We start from the raw sequence: 15,297 nt of genomic DNA, 5'->3' as shown, positions 1-15,297 counted from the left end.
AATGGATAAAGAAGCTGTGGTACTTATGTACAATCGAATATCACTCAGCCATGAAATCAAAGTCATAAGGCTAGAAGAAGCTAACAAGTGGATTTAGGTACGATGATTCTAAGTGAAATAAGTCACACAGAAAAAGAAACTTATATGATATCACTTATAGAGGGAATGTAAACATCGCTACACATGAACTGAATTACAAAACAGAACAGAGTCACACATTTAGAAAACACACTCATGCCTGCTTAAGGGGAAAGGTGAGGTGGGGTGATGCATAAAACAAGAGTTTGAAATTAGCACAGATACCGTTCTATAAACCAAATATGTAATATACAAGACCTACTCCTTGCTCAATGAACTGGACTCAACACCCCCTATTCACCGCAGGAGAATACATCTGACTAGTAAGAATCTTAAAACCTATGTATTGATATGTCTCCGTAAGGGAATCAAGAGTCTGTAGAGCGGCATAAACACAGCAGTGAAAATCAGCTAAACCCCATTATAAAAATAAATTACAAAAACAAAACACAAAGACAGCAAAAGAGAGAGAAATTCTTACAAAATTCGTTCAGGGGCTGTGATGCAACCTGGAATGACCACATCTACACCCACAGCTGGATGAGACATAAGGCTGGACACTTGGGGCTGAGAGGATTGGTGAGGTTGGGTGAGCAAGTGCAGACCCTTGAAAGCAATACTGCGTGCTACCCATTCCATGGGTCCCAACTCTCCAGGTTTAAGGGAATCTTCCTACAGCTAAAATATGCATGGGAAACCCAGAGGATGGTACACCGTGTGATCGGGAAAGGTTTCTAAAACGCACCTCATTTTTCCTCTCCTGGTGCTCGGGTTCGCCATTCCAGCCGCTTTACTAACAATCTCCCCACTTGGAGAGTCAGCGCCTTTAACCTCCTGTTTCACACAGTTTGCAATTTGTGCGGAGGATGAACGGGAAGAGGGGTAACCAATGAAAGACTAGCTGTGGGTGTTTGGACGGGCACATGTCACTCTAATTTCCCATCAGGAAGAATTAACCAAAGGCTCAGCCTGTCGTCCCGGAACCAGAATAGGGCCTGAAGCAATCCTGCGGTTTTGTGGCCAGCTCACAAAAAAGCAAGTTAAAAAATGGAGCTCAAGGGCACTGCAATTCACAAACCTGCAGAGTTATAAAGGACAACTATCGTCCAAAAATATATTGAGGTAAGGCAACGAAGAGGATTTGAAAGCAAAGCAGAATTGCAGGAAACAGATTTCAAGAGATAGATTGGAGTCGCCTTTAAAGCACATGAAAGGCTTTAAAGCCTTTCCTTTCTCTAGTGTATAGTCACCCACATATATGGCTGCAGGACAAATGTGTGGTGTGCAGTAGAGGTTGTGTTACAGAGCACTTCTTCAAAGTTCCTCTGATTATAATAATTATTATTGTTATTGTTTGCCAATTTATATGTGAGGCAACAACTTAGTAAGATTTTCCATTTCTTACATATCCCTTGACCCTGTGACCAATTAGCCATGTTCACAGATGCCTGATGGGTTAAACTCATGTGTTTGTAACCGTGGCTTATTTTGATAATTGCTCTAATCTTTGCCTTTGATAATTAGCAGCTATCACCCTGCCTCAGCTACTCTGGACTCCCATGATTTCCACTGATCACAGGAAACAATTCATTGCATCATTGTCCAACATCATCTATGGCCTACAAAGTCAGTCACCACAGAGATAACTGTGCATCTTTTCAAGGAAGCTTGAAAGCCTTTATAAATACTCACTTTATTAATTTATCTCCAAATTCTTCAGTTTGAGTTTGTCACCTGCTTCCTTCTGAGAAACTTACCCCTGCTTATACAAATTGGTGAAAGCAAACACCTTTTCTGTGGGAGTTGTCTTAATTTATAGGCTATCTTCAATACAAATTTTTATATTTCTACAATTGGGATAGGTTGGGATCTCTCTCACTACAGGCATGGAGGTAATGAAAGGTCATGGATTTGGATCTTGAAGAGCATTGGCTTGTGAGGCAATGACCCTATGTGCAGTCCGTGGAAATTGTTATTCAGAGAAGGTTAGTTCCTTCAAAGAGTGAAGCAAAGTAGTTTCTCTGGCAAGGGAATTTCAGGTTTTGGGGGGCTTAAGTTTCACAATCTCATCTGATTCTTTCAAATAGTTCCCATTCCATGTCTCCAAGCAGCCCTCCTTCCTTTCCACTGCCTTATATCAGCATAACAGCCTTGATGGAACTGAGCATATTATTGATGTTACAATGCAGAAACCCTCAAAAGGCCCTAGAGTTGGTTCTTACCTTATCTGGCCTTTAAATACAGGAGATAAAGCAACCATCAAAGCTTTTTTAAATTTTACTTGTAAGTTGGATATCTGTAGCTATCAATTTCTTCTTTTCTCAGGGACTATTTTTTGGTTACAGGATAACAGTGCCCTGTTCTACCCCATCAAGATGTTTACTCATTTACACCACAAATATATAAGCAACTGAACTCAGAATCTCTTTACTTTAAGGGCCAATTACTGGGCCCATTTCAATACCAATTCTTGAATTGGTAAGTTTTTCAGTATGAAACACACAGCAAACTCAAACTGAACCAGTAGGAGAAAGTTTAAAAAAGAAAATATTTACAAAGGTTTGAGCAGGATTTAGAAGACCCATATAGGGATTTTGCAGTATCTTATGCACAGAAAGAGCAGGGCATCATTGCTTCCACGAGGACAAGGAAGGGAGCAGTTACTGGGACCTGGTTAGAGTAGCTGTATGAATGCGTTCACCCGAATGAAAGTGAGACATTGTTTGCCAAACTTGCATGGTAAACACAGTAAATTCATAGAACATCCTGAAAAGAGGATGCAAGGGCATAAAATACCCTGAAATTTTTTATTAATAATTTATAGTTTTTTTAATAGATGTTACTCCACTTTTTCTTTGAACATCCTTGATATATATATTTTAGATTTTTAAAAATTGATATTTTAAAGTGAATTTCTGTTCCAACCCTGCTTTTCTTGATTGTTTTCATAGAATTATGTGTTCCCCAGTGATCTAAAATTTTGGTTTGCAGGGTTATTTGAAGAGGAGTTTTTATTTTTATTTTATTATTTCTTTCTCTCTCTCTTTCTCTCTCCCCACCACTGTGTTCATCTTTTCCTTTGTGAGGTTTTATTTGCCTGTTGAAATTGTTGTTGTTACCTCCATTTAGTAATCCACACTTCAGATTCAGAAAGAGGTCATATACTTGATGTTTAGGTTCACTACTCCAACATGAGATTGATAAAATGCAGATCTACCCCCAGAGCAGTTGAAGGGTTTGGATTTTAAAATCTTGTGTCTGTGTCTTCCTTCTTCATTAGGCCTACAGCTCGCCATAGCATATGATGATATTTGAAAAGAATGGTGTGTGGCAGGAGTTTTCTCAGCTTCTTTTCATGATATAGAATTTTGGGGGGGGGTCCCCATCAAACCCAGGCTTCAAGCAGTGGGCCTGGCTCTAGTGCTATTTCTGCCCTGGAAGGCAAGCCACTGCCACCACTGCACAATCCCAGATCAGTGATCTGTCTGCTTAAAACATCATCTCTGCCTTTTTTTGTGTGTGGTGGGGGAGGTGTTTCTCCAGGTATGTTCATTTTTCTATAGCTCAGTTGTCTTAGGGATTTTACTTCATTGTTTAATTAATGTCACGTGTTGAAGCAGAAGTGAATTCACTGTACCATCTTGAATGTAAGTATCAGCATACATTTTATTGACAGGTTAAAATTCACACTTTTTTTCTTCAGAATATTGAAATAAAATTCAATGGTGTCAACATGCTCATATTACAACTTAATATTTATTAAATTTATTTACTATTTATAAATTATTTTAAGATTGAATAACCTATGCATATGTATTAGCTTCCTATTTCTGCTATATCAGATTACCACAGACACAGCAGTTTAAAATAATACAAATTCCTTACAAATTTTATGTCAGAAGTCCAAACTGGATCTCACTGATATAAAATCTGTATGTGTCTATAAAATCTATAGGTGTCTATATGACTATTTCAGTAGGTTCTAAGGAAGAATTTGTTAACTTGTCTTTTTAAGCACCTACAGGATACCTGCATTCCTTGGTTGTTGCCCCATCCCTCAATCTTCAGTACCAGCAAGATCAGGCTGAGTCATTTTCTCTGAGCTCTTTTTTCTGCCTTCTCTCTGATTCTGACTATTCTGCCTCTTTCCAAATTTAAGAACCCTTGTGATTACACGGAGTCCACTGGGATAATCCAGGATAATCCTATTTTAAAAATCAGCAGATTGGGCTTCCCTGGTGGTGCAGTGGTTGAGAGTCTGCCTGCCGATGCAGGGGACACGGGTTCGTGCCCTGGTCCGGGAGGATCCCACATGCCGTGGAGCGGCTGGGCCCGTGAGCCATGGCCGCTGAGCCTGCGCGTCCGGAGCCTGTGCTCCGCAACGGGAGAGGCCACAGCAGTGAGAGGCCCACGTACAGCAAAAAAAAAAAAAAAAAAAAAAAAAAATCAGCAGATTAGCAAATTTAATTCCATCTGCAACCTTAATCCCACTCTGCCATGTGATACAACATTGTCAGAAATTCTGTAGATTAGGACATGAATATATTTGGGATGCCATTATTTTGCCTACCACAGAAACTCTGTGTGGTAAGAACTAACTAGTTAGAAATATTTTTAAAGGAAAAGCTAAGGGGTATCAATATGAAACCTGCATTTGGTGTAACACTTGTTTTAACTGGAAAATTCTTACATAGAAATGAAAAACAACAGGATAGTTTTAAGCAAGTTACTCATAGCCTTCATATCAGGCAATCCTTTTTATATTTTTCCAGAGAGTAGAAATGCTCTCTGTCAAAGAAACCATACTTTCTTGTACTGGGATAGCACTTTCACCAGCAATTTATCAGAAAGCTACTGCTTATAAATCTAAACCACAGAGGAGCACGATAATCTCATCAACTGCAGCAGTAATTTGTAGAATCACAAAACTGCTGCAACAAATCAGTTTTTCACAGAGAAATCTCCCTATTATGTTGATTTGTACAATATGTAATTAAAAACAAAGGAACAAGGATCCATTCATTTATTCATTCATTCACTCAACAAAATGGTTTTTAGCACCTATTGCTTGCCTAAATTACACTGCTATTTACTTGTGGATATAGTGATGGACAACAAAGATTTTCTATCTGACTATGATATCAATTTTGTTTTAACCTACAGAGAATAAGTAACCACATACACATGCTAAAATCTATAAATTGTGCTTGCATTGTTGTTTGTTTGTGTGTTTGCAGGGTTTTTTGGTGGTGGTATTGGTTTTGGTTTGTCCAAACTTGCCTATATCCATTGCCAGTAAATTTTGTTGGATTGATCTTCCGATTGTATTATTGTTTGTTTAACCACTTTTGTCTCAGTACTTTGTGGAAAAATTGATCCTATGTTTCTTTAGTTATGTTGTTATATGATTGAGCTTTTATTCTATTTAGTTGAATAAACAGAATAAATATGAGTGTACATATGTGAATGTGATTAGGATGGGAAAATTGGTATTATCAGTTGGGATGATTGCTCATTGCACAAGCTACAACAAACAGCCCTAGGCACCATGGCAAAATAGAAGTTACAGAGGACCACATATACCCTCTATTCACTTATGTTTGGGTGACCATCACAACACGAGCTTCTGCATGGAACTCTGGCAAATTTGAAATCAGGCCTAAATAAAGAGGACACAAAAAATGAAGACAATGGGAGAAAAGAGTTTTGACTATTAAGATAGATATTGCGGGCTTCCCTGGTGGCGCAGTGGTTGAGAGTCCACCTGCCAATGCAGGGGACATGGGTTCATGCCCCGGTCCAGGAAGATCCCACATGCCGTGGAGCGGCTGGGCCCGTGAGCCATGGCCACTGAGCCTGCACGTCCAGAGCCTGTGCTCCGCAACGGGAGAGGCCACAACAGTGAGAAGCCCGCGTATCGCAAAAAAAAAAAAAAAAAAAAAAAAGTAGATACTGCATTTTGGTAACATTAAGTGGAAATGGGAAAATTCATCTTGATATACTTGATATAAATAGTATTATTCTCCTGAGTTGCATCAGTTCTACATATGTGTAAACACCTTTGCAGAATGTGCTACTTTTAAAATATGTTTTTATTTTCTATATCAATTATGATTATTTTAACCATAATTCTCAGTTTATTTCCCAAGAAGATTGCAAACTAAGACTTAGAATTCCAAAGAGTTGTGGATTTAAATATAGGATTTCAAAACACAGCATTTTATAAGATTCTGTTTCCTTTTGCTCTGAGTTATTTTATATTTCTTTTTTATTTTTATTTATTTATTTATTTATTTTTAATTTTTTTTGCAGTATGCGGGCCTCTCACTGTTGTGGCCTCTCCCGCCATGGAGCACAGGCTCCGGACATGCAGGCCCAGCGGCCATGGCTCACGGGCCCAGCCACTCCGCAGCACGTGGGATCCTCCCAGACTGGGGCACGAACCCGCGTCCCCTGCATCGGCAGGCAGACCCCCAACCACTGCACCACCAGGGAAGCCCTCTTTTTTAATTTTTTAAATTTCCTTTTCCCTCCCCTTCTCATTTGTGTATTTCAAAACTATTTTGACTATTCCAGATACTGTTTGTCTTGGCAGAAGCTGGAAAAGCTAAGCAGCTTCACTCTTAATAGAGACCTAGATCAGCCACAGGTAGTATAAAGAGAGTCCCTCAAAACTAGAGCCATGAGGACAATTTGAGAAATGAAGGAGAAATCAACATATGTGCAGATAAGCCACTGCTGGGAGAATGCTGGGACTGGGACTAAAAATGTGACTCTCTTCTTTTTGAAAACATTAATGAATACTAGCCTGCTTATGATTTATCAATATAACTTTTTTCCTGAAATCATTATACTCTTAATTTTATCCAAACAGAATTCCTTCTATTTCCTTCATTCATAAATATTTTTACCAGAGATAACTGTACTCAAAGATGATATATTTAGCTTCTAGATGTCACTCATTCTCACTAATTAACCCAAATACACCTAGCTTACATTTTTTGCTTGTTAAAACTCAATGTTTCAATGGAAACTAGCTATTAAAGTCTTTTTTTCCCTCTATTTTCTCAAAAAAATAAAATAAGATCAACTTATCTTCAAAGTGGACACATTTTTACATTGTAAATAAATTTGGGAAAAAAAGCATGATTTGCAAAATACTGTCAAGTAAAATCAACATTTCCAAGTAAAAATGATCAGACCAGATACTACAGGGTCAAACCAGATACTACAAATAAGGTCACACCCAATAACTTATTTATCAGAAATTGACAGTGCTTGCTACATCAGCTAGACTTATTTTTTAATAATATAAATGGTTTCTCTTGTTCTCATGACATAGACATTAAAAAAATTAAGTAGGTGGTAAGCTTCTGGTTTACTTGCAATAAAAAATAAAAATATTGGGCCTCCCTGGTGGCGCAAGTGGTTGAGAGTCCACCTGCCGATGCAGGGGATACGGGTTCGTGCCCCGGTCTGGGAGGATCCCATATGCCGCGGAGCGGCTGGGCCCGTGAGCCATGGCCGCTGGGCCTGCGCATCCGGAGCCTGTGCTCCGCAACGGGGGAGGCCACAACAGTGAGAGGCCCGCATACCGCAAAAAGAAAAAAAAAAAAAACAAAAAAAAAATAAAAATATTGTGTTAGTGTCCATTGTTTTGTGAAATAAACCACACTAAACCTGATGATTTTATGGATAAACCCAGATATGAATAGAATATGCATTCCTAGAAAAACATACATCGTTTTGTTTTAAATGTTGTTAAACTGTTGAATTTATATGTTTTTCTTAAAAGAGATAACAGTTTTCTCATGATTCTAAACTATCTTGGTTATTATAACTCTACATTAAATGAATTAACAGTGGATAAACACAAAATTCTCACAACAACTTTGGAGAGGATCTAAAAGAAATTTGACTTTTATCTAGGTGGGGCTTGGAAGGATGCCAAGACAAGCTACATTTTGACTTCAAAGTAATTATTCATTTTTACCAACCCAATACCAGTCAGGTATCATTGGAGAAAATAATATTTTGCTGTTACTGATTTATAACCTACTTTCTATTTTCAATTTTGTGAAAAATACTTGTCCACTCTGAGGAAAGGAAGAAAAAAATGTCTTCTTCACATTGAATTCTCCTTGAATCATTGTTTGAAAACTCTTCATGACTTTTTATTAGTATTTAATTCAGAACCTGCAATGCCTTTTAACTCTTGATAAAATAAACTGGCTATTTCTTACAGTTGCTTTAAGAAAATCAAACAAGAAATGTCATGATAATGGATATAATGAACCATCCAGAAAACTACATCTTCATTTTTCAACTTATTACCAACTGAAGGTTTAATTTAGTTATATAGTGCATTAATTTCATGTTTATAATTCAATGTTTTTAATAGCTATTAAGAGATAAGCTTCATTGTTCAATTCTGGAGGTAGATGGATCTATGCTTTTTGTCCTTCTCCCTTGAGACTGAGGAAGACTTCCTCAGAGAATGAGAACAGACATCTCTCAAATTTCATTGAGGAAAATAGGGTGTATTACTAAACCAAAATATAGAAAGGGAAAATTTACTTATTGCTCAATGTGATTTTTAAAAATATTCAATGGCAATGTAGATTTCATTTTATTCTATTCTATTTTTTATTTTTTAAATTAGTGTAGATATAACTTACATACCAAAATTGCACATATTTAATATATGCACCTTGATGAGTTACTACTCAATATGTTCAATGTATGTTGTGTGAAACAATTTACTGGAGACAATTTTGTTCTGTTTTATTTTAATTATGTCCTTTACTTGGCTTCATTGGTGGCTTCTAACACTTAAGGTCCTATTATAAGTATCTCCCAACAGACAATGGAAACTCCTAGACCATGACATTTACTACTGCCCCCCCCATAAAAAGGTAGATTACAATAATTATGTGAGGAAAGCATGAAAATATTTTTCCACTGCATGAGTACTAGATGACAATTCATATAGGAAATAAATTGAGATTATATAATTTTCAAAGGTAATTTCCCCTTCCATACCCAGAAAATCAGGATATACAGAATGTTTAAGATAAAATATATTCACTCAAAAGGAATGAAGTACAATTCATAGTTAACCAGAGAGAACACTGTCCGCTTTGACTATCTAAATTGACAGCACATTTGTAATAGGCCACTGTAGTGACCCAGACACCAACCGTTCTATGGAATCTTTTGAAAAAACAGCATAGGAGTGTTGATTATAAAGTAGTATTATTAGCCTCCCTTTATCAACAAAAACCTTATTGTATACACCAAGACTTCAGAATTTTATAAAAAGCTGGATTTATTACATAGTATAATGTGTATACCAATGTATACTTTCAAAAAATAAGAAAGTAAGTACACATTTTAGTTAATAAAACAGCATAAAAAGAAAAATATATACTTAAGGTACCAGTAGCACATTGGAATAATTATTTAACATTATTACTCCAATCATATGCATTTAAGCATATCTTATACACACATTTGACATGCTCTAAATTTGTTATACTCTGTGCAAGGGGTTATAGGAAGGTGATAAAAAATAAGAGTGATTTGGAATTATAAGCTGAGAAATTTTCAAATGAAGAAAATTTGATGAGAGAATTGCATAGTGTTCAGAAGGAAGTAGAAAGTATTCCTATGTCTGGCATTAAATGGGGATTAGAAAATATGGGAAATTTTAATAAGAAGCAGTCTTAACATATACTACGATGTCTCTTTATAGCTCTATTCAATTTAAGCGAAATTAGTAATGATAATAACTTCTCAAAAGTTCATCCCCCCTTCCCACCAATGGCTAAATAGCTAAACCCTATGAAAATGCATAGCTCAGAATTTGTGCAAAATTGTGACTAAAAAACATGGCATTGTTTAATACTATTCAAGATGATTTTGTGTTTTTAAATTTCTATTTGTTACAGCTAAAAGAAGAAAGTATTTACTGTATTATGCTTCAGTGGTTTCTTAGATACAATAAAATTCAGAAATAAGGCTGTAAAAATTCAACAAGGGGGCCTTTCTGATGAATGTTCAATGATGAAACCACTATGATTTCATTTGCTGTGCTGCTGTTTTTTTAACCTCCTTTCCCTGATTTTCTGGTTATTTGGCTCCAGTTAATAGAATTTATAGAAACACAAAAGAAGACAGACGCAAGCAAAGGAAAAAGGAAATAGGAATTTCAAGTAGAAGGAATAAGAGATTACATTATGTTTGAATATAGGGCATTATTCAGACGACATAAATCCAGATTAGCTTTCCTTGCTTAAGGATCAGGCGAGGATAAGGATTAACACTTAAAACATCTGAATAAAGTTGGTTTCTTTAGAACAGCGTTTTGGTAGTTAGAAAAAAACGTATTAAAGCTTCCTATAATAAAATATAGTCTTCAGTCATTTTAAATATATTAAACAATATTTAGCTTACAATTAAAATCTTTTTTTCTTTTTTTAATAAATAATTGCTTTCTTGGTCCAATAACATTTCTTTCCTGTTGCCAGCTAGTAAACAAGCAATGCATTTTCTATGTATTATTTAATCTTATCTAGCACATAAAGCTGAAGATCTGAGATTTCCTCAATTTATATTAAAAGAAAAATGTTGCCAAACTGATTTATGAAGTAAAAGTTATGTCTAAATCACAGAGAAATTATAGTTGCAATCTATGCATCTATTTTTATAGAAAAGCTAAAGTCTAAATCTATAATCTCTTGATCTTTACAACTATTTTAGCTTCTGTCAATCCTGCTTAGGAATGCACACTGACCTCGTTTTCTTAGTTGATTATCTTAATTTCTAATGCTAAGGGGGATCACATATCCAAAATTGACCTAGTTACATTTGGCATAGAAGGTACATGATAAATATCAAAGTAAAACTACTTGATATGCCATCATGAGTCTCCTTTGTGGGTGTTCTCCATTTTATTATCATACACATTTTTAAATGAGGCGATGAAGAATTTAGAAGAGAAGGCAGGAGACAGAATTCTAGTAATGTTAACAAGATGATATAATCTATCACTACAGCATATTCTTATAAAATTTATAGTTGGATAATAGAGATAATTGGATTTCATCTTTCCACAGAAAACGGAAAATCTTCAGTATTTCTTTCTCACCTAATCTCTGAAGTCACTGAATCAAGTTCATGGTACTGATAATTATATTCTTCCATAGTCTTTTTTAGAAGTATAGTAATAATAATAATGCATCTAGTTATTGAAGCAATAAAATTATTAAGAGCTTGAACTGTGAATATGAATTGCCTGTGTTCAAATCCTGTTTTGGCAATCTCTTATTTCTATAATCTTGGACAATGTACTTAAGCTTTCTAGATAGTTATTTCATCATCTTCAAAAGAAATATAATAGAACCAACTTCGTGGGATCTGCAGATTCAATTGAGTAATATATATTAAGTTTTGCCACTCAGCAATATGCAAGAGTGTTTTGTTCTAAGTCAGGTAATACTCACTCTCTCTTAATCCTACTAGTTTCTTGGAGGTAGGCACTATTTTTTTTTTTTTTTGCCACTTAAAGATGAGCAAATTAAAGCTAAAAGATGGTGGGTAATTTTTCCAAGGACATAGAAAGTAAAATCTAGAAATGAAGCTTTGTGCTTATGATTTAAACTCATCTTTATACACTTTAACACTTCCTCCTTTCACACTGTCAGATCAGAAGTGAAAACTTCTATTCTTTGTGTCAAGGACACTATTATTTGTCTAACATTTAGAAAGTATATGACAAGTCTTTGAGTAACTAACTAAATATTGGGAAATTTCAAAGAGTAGTCATTTATATAATCATGTTAAAGTGTTTAGAGAGAAATTTAAAGTGCTTAAAGAAAATAAAACAACCTGTAGAGGCCAAAATAGTTAAGATAAAATGTCAAAGAGAAATTGTCACACTTTTCATTTATTAAAAAAAATTAGTGTGTGATAATTATTTAATCGGAGGAAATAGTAAGTGAATTTTAAAGAAGTAAAAGAAAAAAGTGAAGTGAAATAAAGAGGAAAACTACTCTAATCAAGTTTACTTAACCTTTATTAAAGAAAATGATTGAATGAATAGGATATTCTCCACATAATATAAGGCAAACAAAGAAGAGCAATAAAGAAAACAAACAGAAAGTTACAGGATTCAAATAATTTTCTCTGAGTCTCAATTTCCTCCATATGAAATGTGCATGATAAAATAACCTTTACATAAAATTCTTTGAAAAGCATCACTTGCTATTCAAATAAAATATTTTACTTTTCCTGTTACTTTTTACTTCTACTTCATACAATATTCAATTCCCAGTCTTTCGTTGAATATATAAGCTAAAAGCAAGGTGTACTATTATAATGTCATTTTAATATTCCATAAAAATAAGATACCATATAAAACATAAATCATATATTAAGAGGTTCTTCTGCTTATTGAGTCTGAATACTTTCAATATACCAAACAAATTCACCTCATTTGGTATCACTATTTCGTTCCCCTTACTCCTCAGTAAGATTTCACTATAAAACTTTTTGAGTTTAGACTTCATTGTCTACACTATAAAGGTCTTTATAAATGTTCAGAAAAACAGTCTGTTTGATGGCTGGTGCAGGACATTTAGCTCTTCCACCATCAGTAAATGCAACACTGTTGGAGCAGTATGGGGTATTTTCAGCTCCTCCTTTCTGGGAAACCATCCAAGGCACACATGCAGAAAGAGTCACCTTGAGATGAGACTTTTTTTTTTTTTTCTAGTTACAATCACTGTATTTTCAACACTGCTTTACCATAAAATCTCCTTCCACCTCATGTTCACACTGGGTCTTCCAAGGACCACATGTTTCAGAAAATCTCCTAACCACTGCTTCTTTCTGTATTTTTATATTATTTAAAAAATTTTTTTCTGACCCATTAAAATAAAAAGATTGAAAACTGAGAGGTATGTCAGTGGTAGTAGTAGATTATAAATAAATACAGATATAAATAAGAGAAATTAAGAAAAATTGTGGGTTTAAGTTATTTCAACATTTTTTCACGGTAAATATAATTGTCAAATATTTGGAGCATTGGCATATGTAATATTTCATGATTCACTATATTAACTTCATAGTCACTTTGGTAGAAGATAAAATAATAGTAAAGAGATGGGAAAAAATAATTCTCTCACTCTTTTGGTTATGTATTGATGCACAACAAACTACTATACAACTCAGTGACTTAAAACAACCACTACAATAATTTATCTTGCTAACACACCTGATAACAAAATAAAGCACTAAAATAATCTCTTCATTAAGTAATCTAATAGCAAGTCATGTTTGATATGTAATATCATGTTTGTGGAGTTCTTTAAATAGTTTCATAGGAAAGGGTCCTAACACCATAATTTGAGTCAGTTTTTTTGATAACAGGACCTAATTTTTTTCCCTTTTGAAGAGGCACAATGTTTAGTATACAAATAAGTATATATTTATTCTAAATAGTATTTTATTTCTGAAGACACTACTTGGATTTTTTTTTCATAATCTGTTAATCACTTCATTTTTGGAAAATATTTTTTCTATTAACATTATCTAATACTATGGTCTAAATCATCTGGCTGATGGCAAAATACATCACAATACAATTATTTCTGTGTTGTTAAGGCCTTTTTCATCTCCAACTTTTATTTTAGAACTTTTGAATACTACAATTAACTTTGTTAAGTTTTTTAGAGAAGATATAACTTTTGATAGATTTAGTATAATTGATATTTTAACAAATGTAATGTCACCAGATTTGACTCTAGACTTAAGCAAGGCTGTGATTTTTTGTCTTCCTTCCAGGCCTAGTCCTTTTCAGTAGTTTCATCATTGTTTGACACTTTCTTCTTCTGAGGTATCAGTGTCCTTAGTGCATATCCATTTCCTTTTTAGTTAGTCACAATCTTTTATTTAGCATTAATAAACACTGATAGAGCAATTCACACTGATTTGTAAATAGGTATAGTGTTTAACATGCTCCCTACCATCTATTTAAGTAATCTACTCCATACATCAGCCATATAAAATATTACCTAATATTAAATCTATATTTAGTGTTAAAATGTTGAGAGCACACTCATTTTTTTTCAGTTACAATCATTAATTTTCACTTTTGCAGTTTTCTTTTAATTGTGCAGTACCTGATTTTTTTTCACAATAGTTTTGTATACCATTTAATGTTTTTGTGGGGCTCTTAAAAATCTATCTATATTAAATGACAGTTTAATGATGCTTTAAGCATCATGTAGGAATATATTTTCGATGGGAAAGTCATTATTCTGTGAACTCAGAAATTATACACACATTGTGGTTTATAACAAATAAACCTTCAGCCATAGCTTAAACCACTTACTCTAAATAAGCTAGATTTATCTGATATTAAACAGATGATTTTACCTATTTGTCACACAAAATCTAGTTAATCAATGTAAATGTGGAATTTCTTAGTATTACAATAGATATTTGTCTTTAGAAGTATCAGTAGCAGTTTTGATAAAAAAATATTGTGTTACTGCGTTGATTTTGATAATTGATAGTTTGGAGAGAGGTAGTAAGTGGCACATTCACAAGCAACTTTTAATAATACTCCAGAATTTCCTAATCTGTTGAATAAATATGAAAAATAGATTAAAGTTTGAAATATATTAATACTAATTAGCTTAAAAGACCTAAGTAAAGTCTTAGATGGTTAAATAACTTCAAAATAGTTGGGAAAAAATGTTACTTATAGTGATTAACTGATATGTGTGTGACTCAAAACTTTGTTTTCCATGTTTAACAAGTTTTTAGTTTATCTTTGACTGACTCAGAGAGAGCATTCAAACTAACAAACAAAAGAAAATAAAAATGGACTATATTTTACAGTCTTAAATATCAGACCTGTGTCTAGTCCTGTGACTAATATAGTAGTGTTGATGTCAAAAAATTTTTTTCTAATATACTCGTTTTTATTTAATGACCCAGGTTCTGAAAAGTTGATGATACTCCATGTTATTTAATATTCAACTAAAAATTGTTTCTTAAGTTCATAATCAATAAAACAAACCAAAGGAAATATTTGAAAAACCAGGAAATGTTTGAGTGAATATATACAAATACTTTTTAATAATTCTAAGAAAATAACACCACATATTACATTTGGAATATGAAGAGGATTTTATGAAACCTCTGTACAAA

The sequence above is a fragment of the Mesoplodon mirus genome (genome assembly GCF_964341445.2).
Source record: "Mesoplodon mirus genome assembly, chromosome: 17".
NCBI lineage: Eukaryota > Metazoa > Chordata > Mammalia > Artiodactyla > Ziphiidae > Mesoplodon > Mesoplodon mirus.
The sequence above is the reverse complement of the archived record's forward strand: the minus strand, read 5'-3'. Positions refer to the sequence as shown.